Below are 26,497 nucleotides of genomic sequence, written 5' to 3'. Positions count from 1 at the left end.
TCCAAGCTCCCCAGCTTGTACGTGAGTTCCACAAGAGATTCTCCAAGAACCCTAAACCCAGAAGATGGGGGAAGAGACTTTGGGAAGGCCCCGCAAGCTACCTCACTCACCCCCAATGCCGCCAGCACTTTTTCATGGCAGGAATGATGCCAGTATCCAACATAGCCTACCACAGAATAGGACGTGGGCACCCAAAATCCAGCCTTTTAAAGGGCCCAAGGTGGGAGGATAGCCCAGGAGCACTTCAATGACATTAATGGCTTCCTCCTATAAAGGGCTAAAACCCATCTGTTCTCCAAACTGAACAGCCCTAACCTCTTTAGCCTTTCCTCATAGGGGAGCCATTCCATCTCCTTTATCATTTTGGTAGCCCTTCTCTGTATCTTCTCCATCGCAATTATACCTTTTTTGAGATGCGGCGACCAGAATTGTACACAGTATTCAAGGTGCGGTCTCACCATGGAGCGATACAGAGGCATTATGACATTTTCCGTTTTATTCACCATTCCCTTTCTAATAATTCCCAACATTCTGTTTGCTTTTTTGACTGCCGCAGCACACTGCACCGACAATTTCAATGTGTTATCCACTCTGACACCTAGATCTCTTTCTTGGGTTGTAGCACCTAATATGGAACCCAACATTGTGTAATTATAGCATGGGTTATTTTTCCCTATATGCATCACCTTGCACTTATCCACATTAAATTTCATCTGCCATTTGGATGCCCAATTTTCCAGTCTCACAAGGTCTTCCTGCAATTTATCACAATCTGCTTGTGATTTAACTACTCTGAACAATTTTGTGTCATCTGCAAATTTGATTATCTCACTCGTCGTATTTCTTTCCAGATCATTTATAAATATATTGAAAAGTAAGGGTCCCAATACAGATCCCTGAGGCACTCCACTGTCCACTCCCTTCCACTGAGAAAATTGCCCATTTAATCCTACTCTCTGTTTCCTGTCTTTTAGCCAGTTTGCAATCCACGAAAGGACATCGCCACCTATCTCATGACTTTTTACTTTTCCTAGAAGCCTCTCATGAGGAACTTTGTCAAATGCCTTCTGAAAATCCAAGTATACTATATCTACCGGTTCACCTTTATCCACATGTTTATTAACTCCTTCAAAAAAGTGAAGCAGATTTGTGAGGCAAGACTTGCCCTGGGTAAAGCCATGCTGACTTTGTTCCATTAAACCATGTCTTTCTATATGTTCTGTGATTTTGATGTTTAGAACACTTTCCACTATTTTTCCTGGCACCTAAGTCAGGCTAACCGGTTTGCAGTTTCCCGGATCGCCCCTGGAGCCCTTTTTAAATATTGGGGTTACATTTGCTATCCTCCAGTCTTCAGGTACAATGGATGATTTTAATGATAAGTTACAAATTTTCTATCTCTTGGCTTGCTCTCCCAGATTCTGACTTCAGCATCTGACCTTGACCCTCCTTGATTGCCGCAAGGACCTGACGTCCCTTCTTGGATCTGACTTCATCTTGTCTGCTGCCTGCCTCAACCTCTGGCCTGCCTCCAGTTTCTCTTGTCTGCTGCCTGACGTGCCCACTAAGGGCCCACTAATACTGAGCTCGTTATACCGGATACGTTCAAATTCATGCGTCTAAGAAGCATCAAATGCACTACTTTTTTTTTTTCTCCTTTATCTTTTGGTCATCAATGTTACAACGTTATTGTTAAATTTTGAACTTATGTACACTGTTCCAAGTTTCATAACCTTGTTCTATGTAATGCCTTTTGGCAATTTTCATGTTCTGTTTCAATGTAAACCGATGTGATCTTTATTTCATATAGGAACACCGGTATATAAAAATCTAAAAATAAATAAAATAAATACTTAGCCGGATAAGTTCGAAATTAGGCGAATAAGCATGAGGAAATGATATACCCCTACATTTGTACTTCAGATTTTAAAAGGATATGCAAGTAGATTTTACTTATGTTAATTAGATGTCCCCCCCATAAGTCAGCTTTTACACATACATCAGGGGATTTTATAATATGCGCTTGGCAATTAAATATCCAGTTGTATCAATTAGTCTACCAGTTCAGCCAGAATATCTGCAGCTCATAAAGACCCTCCTGGTTCTTCAGCCTGAAGTCCCCCCATTTCACCCATACACATTACCTAGTCATTTTTTCACTTTTAAAATGTTTTCAGTCACTTAAATAAGATATTGAGCAGGACTAAATGCACACAAGTAAAAGACTTACACTTGTGACTTTGGAAGGTTTTAAAACAGCAACTTATTCACGTAAATGTTGGTGCCACCCTGGAATGCCCTTAAACCCCTTTTTTTACATGTATAGACCCCAATTAATGAGTGTATGTTGCAGTTTTGAAAATATGTAACTGCATATGTGCTATTTTATACACACACAAGAGTTAATTTTGATACATGCATTGTTTGAAAATTCATCTTTCAGTTAGTGAAACTGTTTTTTCTATCTGATTTACAGAGTAAACAGAACTGAGAAGGAGAAACATGGCCGCAGAAAGCACTGCTGGTATTTAATAAGAATTTCATATACTATTTTTAGTAGTGACAGATCACAACCATACACGTACACCCCCTCACTAAGTACAAACAATACAGAAGGTGGGGTCTCTTGACAGAAGTATTTGGATGCAACTGGGGTAAGCTAAAGAGGCATTTCCTCACATCATGCCCACCTACATAGCATGGCTTCCTGCCTTTAAATTGGCTATAAAAGTCCCAAGGGCCTTCTGTGCAATTTTTTAAAAGGTGGCCAATTTCAACCTTCAAGTAAAACTATTAATAAAAATTATTTGATAGTTTCAAACAACTAATTCCCTGTACGTACCAGGATCAGTCCAGGACACCTGGGTTGTGACTCCGCACCAGTAGATGGAGACAGACTAAAACTTGTGGGCGGAGCCATATATGCCCCTGTGCCAGTCACAGCCCCTCAGTCTTACTCTGTCTCCAGTAGATGGTGCAGGTCCGGTCACAGCCCTGCCTGCCCTGGTTCTGGTATTCCGTCAGGGTTGGTTCCCTTTTTTTGATTTGTTAGGCCAGTTAGGCTACGGGTTTCTATTTGGGAATATTTTTGCTAAATTGTCCCTAGGTCCCTTTCGCCCTGCCTCCCAGGGGGGTTGTGAGGTTCTGAGGGGACCACCCCCCCCTGGTTGAGGCCGCTGCTAGGGTCGAGGACCCAGCTGGCCTAGTAGCAGCGTTAGGGGTGACACCGGGGAGCCCGGTTCACTCACCCCTGCTGGATTAGGGCTCCAGGACCGTGGACAGCGACAGGCGTTTTGTTAAAAAAAAAAAAAAAAAAAAAAGGTTTGCTTTTATTTCTGTGCCGGCTCTCTCTTGCTTCGCGTCGCCGCTCGTGGTGGGGGCGCCGCTGTCGGGGGGAGGCCGTTCGCTCAAATTTTTTAATTTTCGTGTCTCCTGTCGTCCCGTGTTCGCGCCTCTTCGCCGCCATGCCTCGCGGCTCGGTCTGCCGGGCCTGTGGCTCGGCGCGCGCGCGTCTTTCGCGCGAGAGTCTGTGCGCCGCTTGCATCCCAGGCGGAGAGGGGTCGTCCGGGGCGCCTCGGGGACCTCGTTCGCGACCCGTGCGATCGCCTCCGCGCGGGGGGGGCGCCGTAGAAAAGCCCCAAGAGCTTTTCCCGCTTAGCGCGGGAGTGGCGGCCATTTTGGCCACGGGCCGCAAAATGGCGCGGGAAATGACAGGGCCTTCGGCCTTGCCTCCCGCGCTTTCCCCGCAGCGGATCGCGGTCGGAGGGGGTCCCTCGGGGGACACAGGGTCCCCGGGGAGTCCCGCTGATTTTTCTTCAGATTCGAGCTCGCTTTCGGAGGACCTTGCGCTTTTGTTGCGCAAAGTCCTGAAATACAAAAAAAGTAAGCACGGCTGGAGTGAAGCTCGCAGGGCTCCACCGCAGAAGAGGTCCAGGAAGCCTTCGGGGGTCGCGGAGGGGCCCCAGGGCGCCTTGCGGGGGAAGCGGCCTCCACGTGGCGTCCCACAGGAGGCGGACACCGATTCCTCCCCTGAGGCGGACGCTGATTCCCCTGAGGAGACCCAGAAGGGACCCGATGATGTGGGAGCGGACGGCTCCGCTACGTCCGGCGTAGGAAAAGGTTCACAGGCAGTGGAGGGAGACGATCCCAAAGTGGTCCGGCTATTCCGTAGGGATGAATTGCCACCTCTAATTCCAGCCATTCTCCAGGAACTGGGAATAGACCCCCCTCCGGCGGTGGTTCGTCAGGAAGCGAACATGGATCCGGTCCTGTTAGGCCTCACGGGTCCGGCAGTTGCTTTTCCGTTCCATTTTTCTTCAACGGACATCATGTTCCGGGAATGGGACACTCCGGAGTTAGGTTTGAAGGTCAGCAAGGCCATGGATAAGCTTTACCCGCTCCCGGAGGATGCGCTGGACCTTCTCAAGTTTCCCAAGGTGGATTCGGTGGTTTCGGCGGTAACGAAGAGATCTACTATCCCGGTTACGGGTGCGACAGCCCTTCGGGACCTTCAGGACAGGAAGCTGGAAGTACAGCTCAAGAAGATTTTTGAGGTGTCAGCGCTAGGAATTCGGGCCGCCATGTGTACGAATTTTGCTTTGAGAGCTGGCTTACGCTGGGCTCAGGTCCTCCAAGCCAATGCGGATCTTTCGGCAGACGAGGCAGCGCAAGCGGATAAGTTGGAAGCGGTAATAGCATATGGCGCAGATGCACTCCACGATCTGCTGCGCACTTCGTCTAGATCCATGGTGGCGGCTGTCTCGGCGCGCCGCCTCCTGTGGCTACGCAACTGGGCGGCAGATGGCTCTTCTAAGGCTCACCTCGGGGCGCTGCCATTAAAGGGTAAGTTACTGTTTGGCAAGGAATTGGATGATTTGATGGCTTCCCTGGGGGAAAATAGGGTTTTCAGGTTGCCCGAAGATAGATCCAGGTCGCGGTCTTCCTTTGCAGCCAGGTCCCGCTTTCGTGGGCCCAGGAAGGCGCGACCTCAAAGGTCGTCGGGGCAATCGTACAGGTCTTCCTCCTCCCGTACCCCACAGTGGCAGCAGCAGCAGTCCTTTCATGGGAGGCGCTTTGGTAGACCAGGGGGTGCCCTGGCCATCACGGCGCCCAAATCTTCACAATGAAAGGGGGTCGGCCCTTCTCCCGCCGCAGCCTCAGCACGCCGTTCCCAACGTCGGGGCGCGGTTGCTGTCGTTTTACGAGAGATGGGCCGGAATAACGTCGGACCAGTGGGTCCTCACCGTGATAAGACACGGCTACGCGTTAGATTTTGCTCGCATTCCAGTGGGGAAGTTCCTTGTGTCACCCTGCAAGGCTCCCGAGAAGAAGGCGGCGGTGCTAGACACCATCCGCCGCTTAGAGGACTTGGGAGCTATCTCCCCCGTTCCGGTCAGCCAACACGGCAAAGGCCGTTACTCCATTTACTTCATCGTACCAAAGAAGGACGGCACGTCCCGACCAATTCTGGATCTCAAAGGGGTGAACCGATGCCTTCGCGTTCCTCGCTTCAAAATGGAGACGATCCGGTCAGTCATCGCCGCGGTCCGGCCAGGCGAGTTCCTGGCCTCCCTGGACCTCACGGAGGCGTATCTTCACATAGACATTCAGCCGTCGTTCCAACGCTTCCTCAGATTCTGCATTCTGGGACGGCATTACCAGTTTCGGGCGCTCCCGTTTGGGCTCGCAACGGCCCCTCGTACATTCACGAAGGTGATGGTCGTGGTGGCGGCGCAACTGCGCCGAGAAGGTCTCCTGGTCCATCCTTACCTGGACGATTGGTTGATTCGGGCGAAGTCCGAGGATCAGTGTCGGATGGCGGTGGCCAGGGTCCTCCATCTGTTGCAGTCCCTGGGATGGGTGGTCAACTTCAGCAAGAGTCATCTGACACCCACGCAGACCTTGGAATATCTGGGAGCTCTTTTCGACACGAAGCAGGGCAAGGTGTTTCTGTCGCTCGAACGGATGGGCAAACTGCAAACTCAGGTGCAACGCTTGTTGTCTCTTCGCCAGCCGCGGGTCTGCGACTACCTTACGGTCCTAGGGTCTATGACTTCCACGCTGGCGCTGGTTCCCTGGGCGTTCGCTCATCTGCGACCCTTACAGTCATCCTTGCTTTCCCGCTGGAAGCCGGTCTCGGAGGACTTCCATTTACCGCTTCCTCTAGCGGGACACGCGAGGTCCAGCCTGCGTTGGTGGCTGGACCCCAGTCATCTTTCCGCCGGAGTCTCTCTCCTGGTGCCCAGTTGGACAGTGGTGACCACGGATGCCAGCCTCTCTGGTTGGGGAGCGGTCTGCCTAGGGAGCTCAGTTCAAGGCCTATGGTCAGTGTCGCAAGCCCAGTGGTCTATCAATCGCCTAGAGACCAGAGCGGTCCGTCTGGCCCTGCAGGCTTTTCTACCATTGCTGCGGGGAAAGGCAGTCCGAGTGTTGTCGGACAATGCGACCACCGTGGCATACATCAACCGGCCAGGGGGGGACACGGAGCCCCCAGGTGGCGGAAGAAGCTCAGCGCTTGATGGCCTGGTCGGAGCTACATCTCAGCAACCTCGCAGCGTCTCACATTGCGGGAGTCGACAACGTGCAGGCGGACTATCTCAGCCGTCATCGTCTGGATCCCGGAGAGTGGGAGCTGGGGGACGAAGCGTTTCTTCTCATTTGCGAAACGTGGGGGGTGCCCCACATGGATCTGATGGCCACGTGGCACAACGCGAAGGCCCCGCGATTTTACAGTCGACGTCGAGAGCGGGGGGCAGAAGGCGTCGATGCGTTGGTGCTTCCCTGGCCGACGGATGTGCTGCTCTACGTGTTTCCCCCGTGGCCGATGATCGGCAAGATTCTACGGCGCATAGAGTTGCATCCGGCCAACGTGATCTTGGTGGCACCGGAGTGGCCTCGCCGGCCGTGGTTCGCAGACCTCGTACAACTGGCAGTAGCGGCACCCCTTCAGTTCCAGGGAATGGCGGCCCTACTCCATCAGGGCCCCGTCTGTTTGGAGGATGCGGATCACTTCTGTCTCGCGGCATGGCTTTTGAGAGGAATCGACTGAAGAGAAAAGGTTATTCAGATGCGGTGGTGGCCACGCTACTGCGTTCCAGAAAGCAGTCGACGTCTTTGGCTTACGTCCGTGTCTGGGTGGTCTTTGAGGACTGGTGCGTGCAGCGAGGGGTGAACCCCACTTCGGCTTCCGTCTCTGATGTTCTGGCGTTCCTCCAGGCGGGTCTGGCCAAAGGTCTGGCGTGCAGTTCCCTACGGGTCCAAGTGGCGGCGCTTGGGTGTTTGCGAGGTAAGTCTCTGGCGCTTCACCCGGATATTGCTCGTTTCCTTCGGGGTGCTAAGCACCTTTGCCCCCCGTTACGTCTTCCTTGTCCGGCTTGGAACCTCAATTGGGTTCTCTCCGCTCTATGCACGGCGCCGTTTGAGCCCTTGAAACGCGCAACTCTTAAGGATCTCACTTTAAAAACGGCATTCTTGGTGGCGATTGCCTCGGCACGGCGTGTTTCCGAGTTACAGGCCCTGTCCTGTAGGGAACCTTTCTTGCGTATCTCCAATTCGGGGGTTTCCTTACGGACGGTTCCTTCCTTTCTTCCGAAAGTGGTCTCGTCGTTTCACGTGAATCAATCGGTGGAGTTGCCCGCTTTGCGTGCGGAGACTCCTCTGTTACAGAAGAGAGGGAGTTACGGAAGCTTGACGTGCGGAGATCCCTTCTCCGATATCTGGAGGTCACTAATCCGTTTCGGGTCACAGATCATCTGTTTGTCCTGTTCTCTGGACCAAAGAAAGGAGCTGCAGCGTCCCGCACAACGATCGCTCGTTGGCTCAAGGAGGCCATTGGTTCGGCGTACTTGGTGCGGGGAAAACCTCTTCCCGTGGGGCTGCGGGCTCACTCGACTCGATCTCAAGCAGCGTCTTGGGCGGAAGCTTCTCAGGTGTCGCCTCAAGAGATTTGTAGGGCGGCCACCTGGAAGTCGTTGCATACTTTTATCCGGCATTACCGGCTGGATGTCCGGGCTACCGATTCCGGGGGTTTTGGAGAGAGGGTTCTCCGAGCGGGACTCTCTGCTTCCCACCCTCAGTAGGTTGCTCTGGTACATCCCAGGTGTCCTGGACTGATCCTGGTACGTACAGGGAAAGGAAAATTAGTTTCTTACCTGATAATTTTCGTTCCTGTAGTACCAAAGATCAGTCCAGGATCCCGCCCGCAGTGCTGCGCTGAAGTAATGGAGAGTCCGCTCTGTGTTTTGATTTGCTCTGTTCCGCTTGTTCGCTCTCTCGGTTGGAGAGTCCGTTTCCAGAGGGGGTGTTTCTTTCCCCGTTAGTTAGCGGTATCTAGTTTTGTTTACTTCTCTGGTTGTGTTCTACTTTGACATTCCGTAAGACTGAGGGGCTGTGACTGGCACAGGGGCATATATGGCTCCGCCCACAAGTTTTAGTCTGTCTCCATCTACTGGTGCGGAGTCACAACCCAGGTGTCCTGGACTGATCCTTGGTACTACAGGAACGAAAATTATCAGGTAAGAAACTAATTTTCCTTTCTTCTAGAGACATGAGAGTGAAGTCTGGAATCTATTACAGGAAGGGACAGAATCCCAATATAAATTCTGCACCTCCAGTTCTGTAACACACTCCACCTCCATAGAAATTCCCCCAACAATGGACCTTGAATGTTTTCCCTTAAAACTCACCATAAAAAAAGAAAGTCAAATTCTAGTGTCACTTCATTAACAGCAACATACACACCTTTCACTGCCAGTGCCAGACACATTGGGGTAGATTTTCAAACATGTGCGTGCTCGTCCATGTGCGTGCGCTTCCCAGCCCGCACACATGGACACGCCGATTTTCTAACATGTGCGCGCTGGCATACGTATGTTAGAAAATCCATGGGCTGTGCGCACATGCATGCCAGATTTTATAATACATGTGCGTATGAGCGGGCAGTGCGCAAGGGGGGGACTTTTGCAATTTTCGCACAGTGACGCATTCGGGCCACCCCCAGTTCCCTCCCCCCTACCTAAATTCCCCTTTCCTCCCCACCCCCTAAACCCTACCATTTTGGGGGGTTTTTCTTTGTTTTATAACTTACTTCAGCTCTTCACCTCCCTGTCCAGAATAGGCAGGGAGGTGAAGAAGCCAGGCAATTATGCGCGTATAGGTGTTTACATGCGTGGCTCGGCCCCTTTGAAAATTCGCCCAGCGCACACAAGGCTTGGCCACGTGCGTAAACCCTTTTGAAATCTACCCTATTGTGGAGTAAGACAAAACCCTGAAAAAAAAAAAAAAAAAAAAAGACACTCAAATTCTATATAGCAAACGAGCAGTAACACCAAGCATTCAAACAGTAACAACCCTACCTGTAAAAAAGCAGCACTACAAATATCTGGCCCATTGAATTAAACACAGTTCCAGAAAGAATTCCTGTTAATCTGTGTGGCCCAATGTGCTATCTTTGGCTTAAAAAGTATTGTGGAAAGATGAGCTATGAAAGTCTGCTACTTCCAGCCTTGTTTCCTAGCATCAGCTGCTAGTTGCTTCACCTCCTGTATTGTCCTGAGCCCTGATCACAACTCCCAGATGTTTCTCATACCAAGGACACTAATGTTGATGTCATCTTCCGGTATCCTGCAGCGGGAGTAGAAAAGTTGGAATTCTCTTCCTGGTGGTAATGATCTCAGGAGGCATCGCAGCAGTAGCTTTGACCTTCCTGTAGCATTTCCTTGAGTCTGGCAACTCCAGCTTATTCACTAATATCAACTGTGAACATAAGAAATGCCATACTGGGTCAGACCAAGGGTCCATCAAGCCCAGAATCCTGTTTCCAACAGTGGCCAATCCAAGTCACAAGTACCTGGAAAGTACCCAAATATTAAATAAATCTCAAGCTACTATTGCTTAAAATTAATAGCAGTTATTGATTTTTTCTCTAGGAACTTATGCAAAACTTTTTTAAAACAAGTTACATTCCCAGTACGTACCAGGATCAGTCCAGACAGCTGGGTTATGCCTCCCCTCCAGCAGATGGAGTCAGAGAGAAAACTGAAAGCACCCCCTATATACACTGGTGTGCCACCTGTGATCCTTCAGTATATTCTCTGACTCCAGCAGATTGAGAGGCATAACCTGCGGTCCTGCTCCGGTCGGTTTTTTTTCTCGGTACTGGGCAAAATTAAAAAAAAAAAAAAAGAAAAGAAAAAGAGTGAGGTAGGACAGGGGACAAGATCAGTTGATGCTTCCTTTCTCTCCTCTGTCTGCCTGTCGGTCTGTGTGAATGTCTGTGTGAGTGTCTTGCGCTGCGCAGCTAGAGTTTAGTGTGAGGCAGGCTCGGAGGGTAGTACCCTCCTGATATTCCCGGGTTAGAGTGTCCGCAGGCTGGGGGAGAGCTTACCGGTGGGCCGGTCACCCTCCCCCCCCCAATTCCAGGCTTTAGCCCTGAAGGGGGATTAAAAAAAAAAAAAAAAAAAAGTTTAAAAAGTTTAAAGTTTTAGTTCCAGAGCCATTTAAGTCCTGTTGGGGACAGGCAGTGCGCTCATTTCTCCTGACCCCGGCCTGCCCGTGCCTGCTCGGACCCCGGAGGGGGTGGCTAGCTCACCCGGCGCGCGTTTGCTGTGGGGCTCTCATCCCCGAGGGTTTTTGGCGCTATTTCTGCTTCGCTGCTCTGTTCGCGGTGCTGATGCCGCGATCTTCGGTCTGCCTGACCTGTGGAGAGGCGGGGGCGCGACTCTCCCGCGGGGGTCTCTGCCCCCGATGTGTTCCCGGGGGCGAGGGACCCTCGCGGGGGCCGAGCGCTGCCCGCAGCCGATCTCCTCTCCCCTCTTCGGCGCGGTACAGCAGCGCCTCCGGCAGCCGTCCTCCAGCCCCTCCTCCACCGGGGAGGAGTGCGGCGGCCATTTTGAACACGCGGCAGGCCGCATGTTCAGCATCGGAGGAGGAAATCTCCCCTCCTCCCTCTCCTGAGGCACAGAGCCCGCGCTCCCAGCCCGATTTGGGGTCTCCTCGCGGCTCCTCTTCATCGGATGGCCCGAAGAAAAATTTAAAACGGTCAGTGCCATTTTCTTCGGACTTTGTGCTTTTAATGCACAAAGCCTTTTTGCAGGCAGAATCCGGCTGGGAGGCGGAGGCTCCCGCTCCCCCGAAGGTTCCCAAGACCACCCCCGTACCCCGGGGGAGCCCACCGGGTGTGGGGTCCTCCAGGATCAAGGGTCCCCGCCAGAGGGGGGGTGGGGCTGAGGGCCTGGGAGACCCAGGAGCCGCTCCGGAATCCCCGGGGGCTCCGGACTTGCTGACGCCCGACGATCCGGGGGTCGTAGCAGGAGATGACCCCCAGGTACTACGCTTGTTTGGAAAAGAGGAATTAAGCTCCCTTATTCTCCACGTGTTGCAGGAGCTAGAGTTGACGACTCTGCCTCAGGAGGCGGACACGTCTACAGGGGATATCGCAATGGCAGGGATTAGAGCTCCCCCGCAGACCTTTCCCTTCCACCACAAGGTCTTACAGATCGTTTCAAAGGAATGGGAGCTCCCAGAGGCTTCCCTGCGGGTGAATCGGGCCATGGAAAGGCTATATCCCTTACCCAAGGATTCATTGGAGCTTTTGAAGACACCCGTGGTAGATTCGGCTGTCACGGCTGTGGTGAAGCATACGACTATCCCGTGACGGGGGGGCATAGCATTGAAGGACCTCCAAGACCGCAAGCTTGAGGTCTTATTAAAGCGCATTTTTGATCGTGGCGGCTCTGGGGGTCCGAGCGGCGGCTTGCAGCAGCCTTGTGCAGAGGGCCAACCTCCGCTGGGTTCAGCAGCTGCTGACCATTCAGGAGCTCCCTCCGGGAGAGGCTGAGCAGGCAAATTGTGTTGAGGCGGCGGTCCGCTTATACAGCGGATGCCCTGTATGATTTGTTGCGCACATCGGCTTGCATTATGTCCTCGGCGGTCTCAGCCAGGAGGTTGCTGTGGCTCCGTCGTTGGTCGGCGGATGCCAACTCCAAGGCGAGGTTAGGTTCCTTCCCCTTTAAGGGCAAGTTGCTGTTTGGCGAGGAGCTGGACCAGCTCATTAAGGACCTGGGTGACAACAAGGTTTACAAGTTGCCTGAGGATAAGCCTCGGCAACTTCGGTCGTTTGGTAACGCTAGGGCTCGCTTTCGGGGGCAAAGGCGTTTCCGTGGGGGAAGAGGGGTTCCCTTCCCCAGCGGCAGCAGGCGACAAGATCCAGGCCTGGTCTTCTTCTTCCTTTCGCGGCAGGAGGCCTCTACACGGGGGCTCTTCCAAGGCTTTCCTGCCATCAAGCCTGCACAATGAAGGTGCGCGGGCCCACTCCTCCGTTCCCGTTATCGGAGGTCGGCTATCCGATTCTGGGAGGAGTGGGTCCAAATTACTTCGGATCAATGGGTCCTCGACGTGGTTCGGTACGGCTACGAGTTGGATTTTGTACATCCCCCCCCCCCCCCCGGGATCTCTTTCTGATATCGCCGTGCGGCCCAGTAGAAAACAGGTAGCTATAGCCCAAACGGTCGCCCATCTACAGGCTCTGGGGGCGGTGGTTCCGGTTCCGCAGGACCAGCTCCGGACGGGTCGGTATTCCATATACTTCCTGGTTCCCAAGAAAGAGGGCACCCTTCCGACCCATTCTGGATCTCAAAGGAGTAAACAAGGCGTTGCGTGTGCCCCGCTCAGGATGGAGACCCTCCGGTCTGTTATTGCGGCCGTCCACAAGGGAGAATTCTTGGCTTCTTTGGACCTGACAGAGGCCTATCTACACATCGGAATAAGAGAACGGCATCAAAGGTACTTGAGGTTCATGGTGATGGGAGACCACTACCAGTTTTGCGCCCTCCCCTTCAGGTTGGCCACCGCGCCGAGGGTGTTCACCAAAGTTCTCGTTGTGGTAGCGGCTTCCCTCCGCCGACAAGGCATCCTTGTGCATCCCTATCTCGATGATTGGCTCATTCGAGCAAAGTCGCACGCGGAATGCACCCGGGCGGTCTCCTTAGTGGTGCGCCAGCTGCAGAAGTTGGGTTGGGTAGTCAACTTCGCGAAGAGCAGACTCGAGCCGACCCAACAGCTGGAGTTCCTGGGAGCTCGGTTCGACACCTTGGTGGGCAAGGTTTTTCTTCCGCAGCAACGCATGCTCAATCTCATGACTCAGGTACGGCGCCTGTTGGAGCTCGAGATTCCCACGGTCTGGGATTATTTACGAGTCATTGGTCATATGGTGTCTACTATGGAAATGGTACAATGGGCTTTTGCGCATATGCGTCCGTTACAAAGAGCACTTCTATCTCGCTGGGATCCCCTCTCGGAGGAGTACGGGATGGAATTGCCTTTGCTGGAGCCGGCTCGCTCCAGTCTCTCTTGGTGGTTGACTCCAGACAATCTCCTACAGGGGATGGACCTCGAACCCCAGTCTTGGTTGGTGGTGACGACGGATGCCAGCCTGTCGGGCTGGGGAGAGGTCTGCCAGTCCCGTGCAGTCCAGGGCACCTGGTCAGCACTCCAAGCGACTTGGTCCATCAACCGATTGGAGACCAGAGCGGTCCGCCTGGCCTTGCGTTGTCTCCTTCCACTGGTACGCGGACGAGCAGTAAGAGTTCTGTCGGACAATGCGACAACAGTGGCGTACATAAATCGACAAGGAGGCACAAAAAGCCGAGCGGTAGCGACCGAGGCGGCGCTGTTGATGTCCTGGGCGGAAAAGCACATAGAAGCGTCTCGCGGCCACCCACATTGCCGGCGTGGACAACGTTCAGGCGAATTACCTCAGCCGGCAGCATATAGATCCAGGAGAATGGGAGATCTCGTCGGAGGCGATGGCTCTCATCACGCGGCGTTGGGGGACTCCGCGCTTGGACCTCATGGCGACCCGTCGAAATGCAAAGGCGGTGCGCTTCTTCAGTCGGAGGAGAGAGCACGCGTCAGAAGGGGTGGACGCGCTAGCCCTTCCGTGGCCTCGTCACATTCTTCTTTATGTGTTCCCTCCGTGGCCTCTGGTAGGGAAAGTGCTAAGATACATAGAGTCCCATCACAGTCCGGTGATTCTCGTGGCTCCGGAATGGCCGCGGCGTCCGTGGTTCGCGGATCTGGTCAACTTGGCAGTCGACGGCCCACTGCGTCTCGGTCATCTTCCCACTCTTCTTCGTCAGGGTTCCAGTATTTTTTCGATCTGGTGGATCGTTTTTGTCTGGCGGCTTGGCTTATGAAGGAAGCAGTGAAGAAGAGAGGTTATTCGGACGCGGGGGTGTCTACTCTCCTTCGGGCCGCGTCGTCTCCACTATGCTCGCCTACGCGAGGGTTTTGGAAGGTTTTCCCTGATTGGTGTGACACGGCAGGTACTTCGGCCAGACGTTCGTCCGTGGCGGATATCCTTATGTTCTTACAGGATGGATTGAAGAAGGGGTTGGCGTATAATTCGCTTCGAGTTCTCGGTGGCGGCTTTGGGCTGCTTGAGGGGTAAGGTCGAAGGCTCTTCCCTTGCGAGTCATCCAGATGTGGCTCGTTTTTTGCGAGGGGTTAGAAACTTGCGTCCTCCCGTCAGGCTTCCCTGTCCGTCTTGGAACTTGAACTTGGTACTCCGTGGCTTGTGTGCGGCTCCGTTTGAACCTTAAGGCGGCTTCTTTGAAGGATCTGACCCTCAAGGACTGTTTTCCTTGTGGCCATTTCCGCGGCTCGTCGGGTGTCGGAGCTTCAGGCTCTCTCTTGCAGGGAACCGTTTTTTTGCGCATTTCGGCGTCGGAGTTTCCCTACGAACTGTTCCTTCCTTCCTACCTAAGGTGGTCTCCGCGTTTCATGTCAACCAAACGGTGGAATTACCTTCCTTTTCGGACGAGGACCTACAGTCTTCTCAGGGCGGGACTTGAGGCGTGGATGTCCGTCGGATTCTTACGCTATTTGGAGGTTACCAATGACTTTAGAAAGTCAGATCACCTTTTCGTGTTGTGGAATGGACCCAGAAGGGTCTTCAGCGTCCAAAGCTACGATTGCACGCTGGTTAAAGGGTGCTATTGCGCCACGTATGTTGGATGTGGTAAGCCTGTTCCTGCTGGGCTTAAGGCTCATTCTCTGCGTTCTCAAGCGACTTCATGGGCAGAGAATCACTTGGTTTCTTGCCAAGAGATATGCAGGGCGGCCACATGGAAATCCTGGCATACTTTTTCCAGGCATTATCGCCTGGATGTCCGGGGCCTCCTGCAGAGTCCTTTGGGAGCAGTGTGATTCGAGCGGGACTCTCAGGGTCCCACCCCAGTTAAGGCGGCTCGGGTACATCCCAGCTGTCTGGACTGATCCTGGTACGTACTGGGAAAGGAAAATTAGGTTCTTACCTTTGCTAATTTTCGTTCCAGTAGTACCATGGATCAGTCCAGACGCCCGCCCACAGGGTTCTGGGAGTCCGCTCGTATTCTCTGATTTTTTCCATTTCAGTGGTCTTATGTCGGTTACCACACGTTTTAGGTTCCCTTGATAGTTCTACCAGTGTATCGTGTGTTGCTGTACACTCTTGGTGTTCTATTTGTTGTGTCTGGTTTTATCTGTTCTCAAGGATGTTTCTACTTGATCTGGTCACTTGTTAAAAAAAAAAAAAAAAAAGGGGATTCTTGGGGCAGTGTTGAAAGTGCTTAATTCATACTTCTGCTTTGATATCACATATACTGAAGGATCGCAGGTGGCACACCAGTGTATATAGGGGGTGCTTTCAGTTTTCTCTCTGACTCCATCTGCTGGAGGGGAGGCATAACCCAGCTGTCTGGACTGATCCATGGTACTACTGGAACGAAAATTAGCAAAGGTAAGAACCTAATTTTCCTTTAAACTCTGTAACCACATCCTCTGGCAATGAATTCCAGAGCTTAACTATGCGCTGAGTGAAAATGAATTATCTTTGATTTGTTTTAAATGAGCTACTTGCTAACTTCATGGAGTGCCCCCTAGTCCTTCTTTTATCTGAGAGACTAAATAACCAATTTACATTAACTTGTTCAAGTCCTTTCATGATTCTGTAGACCTCTATCACATTCCACCTCAATCATCTTTATTCCAGACTGAACAGCCCTAACCTCTTTAGCCTTTCCTCATAGGGCAGCCTTTTCGTGCCCCTTATCATTTTGGTCACCCTTCTCTGCACTTTCTCCAGTGCAACTATATCTTTTTTCAAATGCAGTGACCAGAATTGCACACAATATACAAGATGTGGTCTGACCATGGAGCGATACAAAGGCGTTATGACAGCCATTGTTTTATTTGCCATTCCCGTCCTAATAATTCCTAACATTCTGTTTGCTTTTTTGATCGCCACAGCACACTGAGCTGACAATTTCAATGTATTATCCACTATGACACCTAGATCTCTATCCTGGGTGGCAACTCCTAAAATAGAACTTAACAGTGTGTAACTACAGCATGGGTTACTTTTCCCTATATTTTATTTATTTGTAAGTTTTTTATATACCGAAATATTGGTGTTGGCCTTCACTCCGGTTTACATTTACAACAACGAACTACATTTGAATCAGATGAACAGTAATAACAATGATTAACATTGGTAACTTCAAGATAACATTTACAACAGCTATCTACAGTTAAATCAGAAGAACAACAATCACAGTGATTAACATTAGTACTTCAGGATAACAGTGGGAAAATCGGTTAATAAATAGTGACACTGGAAGTAGTTAGATAAAAACCTTGGATGAAGGATAATTGGTGGGTATCGTTGGATGGGTTTAGGTAAGGTTTAGTGTTGGTCGATGGAGAGGTGGAGGGGGTTGGGGAGGGAAGAGGGAGGGTTAGGGTGCTGGGAGCGGGGAGGAGATGGGAAGAGTTGGACTGGTAGGTGTTGGCCTTTGGTCAGTTATCCTATCCCCTCTTTGTATGTTTGTTTGAAAAGCTATGTTTTGAGTAGTTTTTTGAAAATTTTGGTATCACTTTGAAGACCTAGAGTGATTGGCAGAGTATTCCAGAGATGCGGTCCAGCAATTGAGAATGTTCTTTTCTGTTGTGGTAAGTTTGGCTGTATTGACTGAAGGGATCTCTAGACGTGCTTTGTTAGTTGATCTGGTGTTATGTTGAGAGTTTGAATTTGAATGAGAGTGCTGAGGCAGTTGTGTTCGTTGTGGTGAATGGAGGTGTGGATGATTGATAGAGTTTTGTACTCTATTCTTTTTTCTACGGGAAGCCAGTGTAGATCTTTTAAAACAGGAGAGATGTGGTCTGTTCTTTTGTGACCAGTGAGGATTCGTGCAGTGGTGTTTTGTAGAATTTGTAGGGGATGTAATGTTGATTTGGGGAGACCTATCATGAGAGAGTTGCAGTAGTCGATGCTTGAGAAAATTAAGGATTGGAGAATGGTTCGGAAGTCTGTTTGGTTTAGTAATGGTTTGAAGTGTTTGAGGATTGCTAGCTTGTGGAAACCTTCTTTTATTTTCATGTTGATGTGTTTTTTAAGGTTGAGCTGTGGGTCAATCCAGATTCCTAGATCTTTAGCGTATTCCTTTAACTTGATGGGGTTGTTGTCAATGACGATGGAGTGATTCTGGTAATCTCCAGAGTTGATTCTTTCTATTAGCATGCATTCAGTTTTGTCTGTGTTGATGCATAATTTCAGTTGATTTAATAGAAGTTTGATTTTGTTGATGGTCATGGCTGTGACTTTCAGAGTGTTATCAATGCTGTTTGTTACTGGGAAGATTAGCTGAATGTCATCGGCGTTCAGAAAGTAAATGACGCTGAGACTTGAAAGAAGTTGGCAGAGTGGTAATAAGTAGATGTTGAAGAGGATTGCTGATAGCGAGGAGCCTTGAGGGATGCCGGTTTGGAGCGAGATGGCTTTAGAGGTGTGATTGTTGAAATTTACTTTGTAAATTCTGTTTTGGAGGAAAGATGTGAACCAGTCTAGTGTTTTCCCTGTTAGACCGATTTCAGATAACCTGGAGATTAGGCTTTTGTGTTCGACTGTGTCGAATGTGGCTGAAAGATCGAGTAGGATGAGAATAAATCGCTGACCGTTGTCAAATCCTCTTAGGATGGTGTTTGATAGATTGATGAGTAGGGTTTCGGTGCTGTGCTTTTTTCTGAAGCCGTGCTGGGTGGGGTATAAGTTGTTGTTTGTATCTAGATGATCGTTCAATTGTTGAAGGGCGGCTTCTTCTGTTAGTTTGACGAGGAACAAAAGGTTTGATATAGGGCGGTAATTGCTTAGGTCATTCGGGTCCAGATTCCTTTTTTTAAGATGGGTTTTATGGTGGTGGTTTTTAGTTTATCCGGTAGTTCTCCTTCTTCTAACATTTGTTTATTATTGCCATGATGGTTGGTGTGATGGTTTGGGATATTTCTTTTAGTGAGCGTGTTGGTATGGTATCAAGCTCATTCTGGCTGTTTTAATGATTTGATTAGTTTCTCCATTTCAGTGGTTGATATTGGTTCGAAGTTGGCCCATGGTGTGATGTCTTTGCGATTCAGGTGCAGGTTGTAGTTTGTGGTCTTGTTTATTTTTTTGGATATTTTGATGACTTTGTTTTTGAAGAAGATTGCGAGGTCTTGGCTCAGGTTTTTGTTTGGGAGAGTGTTGTTGTTCGCTGCAATTAGGTTGTTTACAATGTTGAAGAGGGATTTTGGTTTGTTAGTAGATTTTAGGATTTTTTTACTGTAGTATTCTTTCTTTGATTTGTTAATCAGATTTTGTAGTGGGCGAGGTGAGTACAATATCTTTCGAGGGTTAGTGGGCATTTGTTTTTTCTCCATTCTTTTCTTTTCATCTAGGGGTGGTTTTGGTCTCTTGTAGAAGTGAATTGAACCACGGGTTGCAGTTTTGTCTTTTTGAATTGATTAGTTTCATTCTTTCCAGGTTTATGGTGTTGGCGGTTTCAGTTGTGATTTGGTGCCAAGATTGGGTAGCATTGTTTATATTGGAGAGGTCTATGTGTTCAGTGTCTTTCGAGTTCATGTTGGAGTAGTGTTTGGTATAAAAGGTGGTCTGTACTTGAATGATCGAGAATTATTGGCCTCTTTCTTGATAGTAGCATTGATGTGGGTCTTGCACTGTAGGAGAATATGGTCCGACCATGGGACTTGAGAATAGGATATGGATGAAAAGAAGTTTTCATTTGTGAAAATCAAGTCCAGGGTGTGCCCAGCTTTGTGTGTTGGATTGTTAACTAGTTGAGTGAATTGGAGGGTGTTAGGACGTTCATCAGGATTTGGCAGGGTTTGAGGAAGCGGAATGGAGCACGGTTGACATCAGCATGGAGGTTAAAGTCTCCTAATATGATCGTGGGTTTTTTGTTTGTTGATATTTGAAATGATAAATTTCAATGAGAGGTGATATGTCTTTGTCTAGAAGTTTGGGGGGGCAGTAGACTAGGCATAATCTGGAGGTTGTCCGAGTCGAAGAGGGCTAACTCAAATTGTTGGGGGATGTGAGTGGGGATTTGTTTCATGTTGAAGTGTTTTATATGCATCACTTTTATATGCATCATTTTGCATTTCTTTCATTAATTTCATCTACCAGACTCACAGGTCCTCCCTGCAAATTATAAAATCTGCTTGAGATATAACTACTCTGCAAAACTTTTGTCATCTGCAAATTTGATCACCTCACTCATCGTACTCCTTTCCAGATCATTTATAAATATATTAAAATGCACCGGTCCAAGTACAGATCCCTGAGACACTCCATTGTTTACCTTTATCCCACTGTGAAAACAGACCATTTAGTCCTACTCTCTGTTTCCGGTCTTTTAACCAGCTTGCATTCCAACAATAGGACAACACCTCCTATCCCGTGACTTTTTAGTTTTTTTAGAAGCCTCTCATATGGGACTTTGTCAAAACAGCTTCTGAAAATCCAAATACACCACATCTACTGGTTCACCCTTTGTCCACGTGTTTATTCACCCTTTCAAAAAATTGTAGGAGATTTGTGAGGAAGCCTGAAACTTCTGGACTCTACTGATCCCCGAACCACAACTCCCACACGTCTCCTATACCAAGGATAGCGAAGCTGGTTTCAGTTTCAGCTCCTGCAAAGGTGGTCACAGTGACACTTCTCTCTATCTCAGGCTGTTTTATGCGTCAGTAGTTCTCCTCCTGTTACAATCCAGCCCGCAGACCCCATCCCACGAGCAGGCCCTCCACTCACCACTCTGACGCTGCGGTCCTATGTTGATGCGTCCTTCATTGCCCCAGATCTCCGTCGTATGCGGCAGGTAGCCACCGCCGCTATCTTCGTGGCGTTAGTGCAGCCGCCCAGACACTGCTCCTTTGTGGCCCTGAGCTGCACCCGGGACCTCCTTTTTGCAGCTGGGAAGCCGCTCCCGCTGACTGCACCTCCACGGGGGGACGCCGCCACCAGGATTCTCTCTTCGTGGCTGCCGCCGCTGCCGTCATCCTCTTAAACAGTAGGGAACCGCCACCGCTGACCTCTTCATATTCGCGGCATGGAAGCTGCCTCCACCTGGCCTTTCTCCATTGCAGCAGGATGCCACCACAGGTCTCTACTTTCCCGGACTCCCTCAAGGTGCGGGCGCGCACCTCTTCAGTTATTTAAAGGGCCAGAGGCAGGAAAAGCCTGCAGCCCCACCTGATGACATCGTCACTGTGTTCCCTGGTCCAGCCCTATAATAGGGCGCTGCTTCAGCCCCACAGGGGCCTTCGAATTGGATTCCATGGTCATCCATGTTTCCTCCGGTCAAGGTCTTCCGTGGTCAGCTCTTGTCTTGATGGCTTTTGTTGTTCCATGTTCTTCTCGATCCTGATGTATCTGTTAGTTCCTAGCTCTGGGTTCAAGCCAGTCTTGCCCACTGGACCTCACCTCCAGATGACCACCCTGGGTGTAAATTCTTATTGATCTGGTGTCCGTTTCCGGTCATTGAGTCCTCTTCCGGCTGGACCCTTCTTTGAACGCTGCCCAGATTCCTCTTCTTCTTCATGTTCCAAGTCCGGATGTTCTAAGTCCTGATGTTCCTCGTTCAGATGTCCTGATGTCCAGAAAGACTAGATGTTCCGAGTAGAGTCGTTCCTAGTCCAGAAGTATTTCATGTTCCATGTCAGATTCCTGATGTTCTATGTTCCGGTCCGGACCCTCTGAATTCCGAGTTCCAAGTCTGAATTCTGACATCCTATGTTCCAGTCCTGATCCTGTTGTGTCCGCTAGTCCTAGCTCTGGGTTCAAGCCTTGTCTCGCCCGCCGAACCTAGCCTCCAGAAGACCATCCTGGGAGTAAAATCCGTATTGATTCGGTGTCTGTTTCCCGTCATTGGATCCGCTTCCAGCTGGATCTTTCTTTGAGCGCTGCCTGGATTCCTCCTTTGTCCTGAGCCTCAGTCCTGCACATGTCCCGCTCCCGCGTGGTCTGCAACCAGCCTTTTCAGGTGTATAGGGCGTGCAGTGGGGCAGGGTGGTCCGTGACCAGCCCACGGTGGGCTGTGTAGGGCACCCTGAGGGGCAGTGCCTTCCAAGTATCCTCGTCTTGTCCAAGTTCCAAGTATCCTCATCTCGTCCAAGTTCCAAGTATCCATGTGTCGTCTAGTTCCTGTCCTCAGCCTCTGTCTGGCCTCACACACTCGTTGTTCCCAAATGGTGGGTCCGGAAGGGCTATCAAGAGGCCGGAGGCCTACTTCTGAGACCAGCATTGAGTTGCTGGGTCTCACTGGTGCATGTAGGTCCAGCGGAGGGTCCGGAAGGGCTATCAAGAGGCCGGAGGCCTACTTCTGAGACCAGCATTGAGTTGCTGGGTCTCACTGGTGCATGTAGGTCCAGCGGAGGGCTGAGCCTGCCTTGTTCCAGTTCCTATTTTTCCTTGCCTGGTCCAGTCCAGCCTTGTTCCTGTTCTGCCCTGAGCCTGTACTCCTAACTTCCCACAATGTGCACCTTGGGGCTCCTCCCTGAGCTTCCCCGTCGCCCAAGGGCTCAATATCTCCAGGAGCAGGCAACCGCGCCTCTGTTTCCCTCAATAGGAATCAAAGGCCACGCTCGCACACCTCCTTGGCTAGGACTGGCTTATATGTTAGTTGTCCTTCTTGGGCTAGGATGCTTTGTGTGGGCCTTAGAACAGGGGTCAGGAACCTATGGCTCGGGAGCCAGATATGGCTCTTTTGATGGCTGCATCTGGCTCGCAGACAAATCTTTAATAAAAAAGTAAAATTCTAACAAAATCCCCCACCCTCCCTGACCCCCCCAAGACCTGCCAAAAGTCCCTGGTAGTTCAGCGGGGGTCCAGAGCGGTCTGGGAACGATCTTCCTGGACTTGGGCTGTCGGCTTGCCAGTAGTCAAAATGGCGCCGACGGCCCTTTGCCCTCACTATGTCACTGGGGTCGACCAATGGCGGCGGTAGCCCCCTGTGACATAGTAAGGCAAAGGGCCGTCGACGCCATTTTGATTACTGGCAGCCGACGGCCCTTTGCCCTTACTATGTCCAAGGGGCTACCCCCGCCGCCATTTGGTCGACCCCAGTGACATAGTGATGGCAACGGGCCGTGGGCGCCATTTTGACTACTGGCAGCCAACAGCCCAAGTCCAGTAGATCGCTCCCGGACCCCCGCTGGAACACAGGGACTTTGGCAGGTCTTGGGGGACGTCAGGAGGGTGGGGGGTTGTAGTAAATTAATTTTGGAGGTCTTGGGGGCATCAGGAGGGTGGGGGGTTTGTTAGATTTTTACTTTTTTATTAAAGATTTGTCTGCGAGCCCTGGACCCCCGCTGGATCATCAGGGACTTTTGGCAGGTCTTGGGGGGGGGGTGGTTAAGAGGATGGGGGGTTGTAGTAAATTATTTGGCAGGTCTTGGGGGCGTCAGGAGAGTAGGGGGTTGTAGTAAATTAATTTGGTAGGTCTTGGGGGAGTCAGGAGGGTGGGGGGTTGTAGTTAGTAGTATGGCTCTCACGGAATTACATTTTAAAATATGTGGCGTTCATGGCTCTCTCAGCCAAAAAGGTTCCCGACCCCTGCCTTAGAAGATCCCTTCCATAGGACCAGGCCTGGACCTTAATTTCATCATTCCTGGGCTGATCTAGGAGGTGGCTCCTCTGCTTGGGCCCAGGTTGAGGTTCTTCTTGAGTCGAAGCCAGCCGTGCTTTAGCACAGCTACAACTATAGCAACTTTGCTTGACCCTAGTGCCAAAATTTAGGACAATGGGAATCTTTCTTATGAGATTGGAAGGGCAAAAGATGAGTGGTTTATGGCAGGCCACCAGGATCCTTTGATCTCAGCTTTGCATCTCAACAGAATGTTTAGTAGCACGTACAACATAGACAGCATTACCATATCCAAACCAAACTAGAAAACAGGAAGACTGAAAGCACTGTATCTGTGAGGTATACAGGACCTGAAGGACTAACACTTCTATACTTTCTTTCAGTGTATTGACCATTTTTCAGTGTTGCTGTGCAAAGTCCTCTGATGATGACTAAGTGAAGGTAAATACTATATACTTCAAAATTAAATTCACAACTGTTTATTATACCATCGCAAAATAAATAATTAGTCACAGCAGTTGGGAATACTGCTGCTACAGTACTGTAGAGTGCTGAGAGTCAGCCAGCTACTGTACATAATGCAGGGGTGGGCAAACCTTTCACCCAGTCTGGTTTGGGGGAAGCAATAAGGTTCTGGGGTATGAGAGAAAAGGGAAAACAAGATTGAAACATCATCTGTAGCCCAAAATGTTCACTTTGATGACGATGCCAGTGGGGCAAGTATGACTAAGGAATTCTCCTATCAGTGGGATAAAGGGGATCCAGAAGCGAGAAGGGGGCCTAGAGGCCTGCACTGGGGCAGGATTATCATCTGAGGGCAAGAGGAACATTTTAATCTGTGGGGCAATGTTTAATTTTGAGCTCATGGACCAGAGCCAGGAATGAAACAGAAGCAAAATCTCAACTAAATTTCATTGAATTTTTATCATTTCAGATTGGAAATGACACAAAACAAAACAAGAAATTTCATTGAGTTTTAATGCAACTGCAACATTGCTCTCTACTTAAAGGTATATTTTCAGTTCTGTGCGTGGGTGTCCATGTGCGGGCAGTTGCCAGCGCACACTCATGGATGTGCCGATTTTATAACATGTGTGTATTAACATGCGCATGTTATAAAATCCGCTACCTGTCTGCATGGTTTTATATCGGCGTGCACATGTGCACCTAAGTGCCGTCTCGTGCGCGTGAGTGGGGGGGGGGAGAATTTAGTAGATGCGCACAGCGATGGAATAGGCCTTTTCCCCAGTTCCCTCCCAGTCCACCTGCCTTTAGCCCTACCAACTCTGACCCCTATAACTCTGCTGACTACCCTACATTTTTGATGATTTATAACTTACTCGCTCTCCAGAACAGCAGCAAGTTGTGCAGGCCAGTCGGCTCCTGGCAAGTGCTTCAGCACTGTCCCAGTCCATCCACTCCCCTTTTTTGGAAACCCTTTTTTCTATGAATACCGGGAGACACGTGCATGGACGCGGGCGTTTGAAAATCCGCACAGTACGCACACGTCCCGCCATGCTCGTATCTTGAAGTATAGGTGCACATAGGCCTTTGAAAATTCGGCCTTTGACTGTAGGGGGATAAGTAGAATTGGATTTGGATGATAACCGAGTGCCCCGATTTCCTTAGTCTATGATACTGTTACACGGACATAAGGGAAAAAGCTCAGGAGTAGATTTTTTTAAAACTGCGCCCGCGTGTACTTTTGTTCGCGCGACCGGCGCAAACAAAAGTACACCGGATTTTAAATTTTAAATCCAGGGTCGGCACTCGCAAGGCGGCACAAAAAATCCGGATTCTGCGCGCGCCGAGCCGCACAGCCTGCCTCCATTCCCTCCGAGGCCGCTCCGAAATCGGAGCGGCCTTGGAAGGAACTTTCCTTCCACCCCCTGCACCTTCCCCTCTCTTCCCCTATCTAACCCACCCCCCCCAGCCCTATCTACACCCCCCCTACCTTTGTTGGCCCGGGTCGGGCCAGCTGCCGGAGCGCGATTCCCCGGCCCGGGAGCCATTTCGGAGGCCACGCCCCCAAAAAGACCCCGGGCCGAAACCACACCCACGGTCCCTCCCCCGGATGACGCACCACCATGACATGCCCCCGACACGACCCCAAGGAAAGCCCCGGGATTTGCGCGCGCCGCTGAGCCTAAGCAGAATAGACTCGGCACGCACAGGAGGGGTTTGGGGTAGGTTTTCAGGGGTTACGCGTGTAACCCTTTGAATATCTACCCCTTAGGACCACTTCTAAGGCCAAGTCCTAAAGGAACTGAAGAAAGAATGCATGGGGTAAATTGATGATGTGGCGGTTACTACCCTTAACCAATATGTCTTGATACTTTTGATACAATTCCAACATTGCTCTCTGCTTCAACGGCAGGGGAAAATGGGAATTGAGTTTAGACAGCAACCAAAGAGGGCCCTGACTTTTATGGTCTGCAGAACTGATGACCATGGGTGTAACCAACACAGAGCAGCAATTACTTCCCTTAACAGAATACATGAGATTACTGCCCGTAGGGGCCGATTTTAAAAGCGCACAAATCCTGGGAGATACATGTGTGGCCGGGTTGCGCGTGCGCCAAGCTCATTTTCATAGCGGCCTGGCCATGCGTGGAAGTACTGGGTTCTTGAAAAGAGGAGGGCCAGGGGGGGTTTGGGAGGGGTGGTGGAGGGCTGGGTGGGCTGGGACAGCACTGCTTTGCGCTGTCCTGGTGAAATGCGTGCCAGCAGCTGGCTGTCTCGTGGAACTTAACTTCACCTCTTCAGATGAAGTAAGTTCCACGACAAAGAAATAGATTAATTAGGGTGGGCTTAGCGGTTGAGATGAAGAGGGGAAAAGGGGAAAAAGTTAGTTAGGGGGATAGGTAAGTTCCCTGATTGTCTGCTCCTTTATTGGAGTGGACTGGGAGGGAACTGGGCAAAGGCCCGATCTCATCGCTGCGCATGTTAAAAATTTCCCCACCTGTACACAAGTAGGCAACCACGCACAAGCACACACCGATACAAAATCGGGCGCACATGTGCACAAGAAAAAGAGTCAACTGTTAATACTTCAGGGCCATTGTAGTAAAATACTGTTTTCTGCCTCGATGACTTCAATCTTCTGTCTGTATTTTGTTTTGCTCTTTGGTGATAGAATTTAAGATGCCCATTAAAGTATATTGTGCTTGCAGGAGGAGGTGGATGGACCACAATCACCCACAGAATTGAGTGAAGAATATGACAATGAACAGTGGTACTGAAAATCAATTTTAAAAAATGAAAAAATTGAATAATACTAGAAAAAATACAAAATTAAGGCCTGCATTTTCTATTGTCACACAGCTTTGTGAAATCCTATGGTAACGGGGGCGGGGGGGGGGGGGGCGAAGCTGGAGGTGGGCCTGCGAAAGCTGGCGGCGATCGCACCACCGCAGTGTTATCGCTGCCGGCTTTCGCACCCAATAGCGCCATCGTGAAAGGCGATGCTATTGTGCGCGCTACTGGCAGCAATAACGAGTCTTACCTTATCACCGCCAGTGAACTTACGGCCACGTCTGCCC

The 26,497-nt window shown here is 50.4% G+C and overlaps 1 long non-coding RNA gene across 2 annotated transcripts in view; it reads left to right on the top strand.

Annotated features, from left to right (window-relative positions):
- LOC115088715 overlaps positions 1-26,255 on the top strand; it is an 83,280-nt gene extending 57,025 nt beyond the window's left edge. For both annotated transcript variants that reach the window (XR_003855834.1, XR_003855833.1), the window contains exons 4-6: positions 2,477-2,524; positions 23,339-23,396; positions 26,129-26,255. This is a non-coding gene — a long non-coding RNA (uncharacterized LOC115088715). The remainder of the gene's footprint in view (positions 1-2,476; positions 2,525-23,338; positions 23,397-26,128) is intronic.
- The last annotated feature ends 242 nt before the right edge of the window (positions 26,256-26,497 follow it).

The sequence above is a fragment of the Rhinatrema bivittatum genome, chromosome 3 (assembly GCF_901001135.1).
Source record: "Rhinatrema bivittatum chromosome 3, aRhiBiv1.1, whole genome shotgun sequence".
NCBI lineage: Eukaryota > Metazoa > Chordata > Amphibia > Gymnophiona > Rhinatrematidae > Rhinatrema > Rhinatrema bivittatum.
This window is presented reverse-complemented; position numbering and strand designations above follow the sequence as displayed.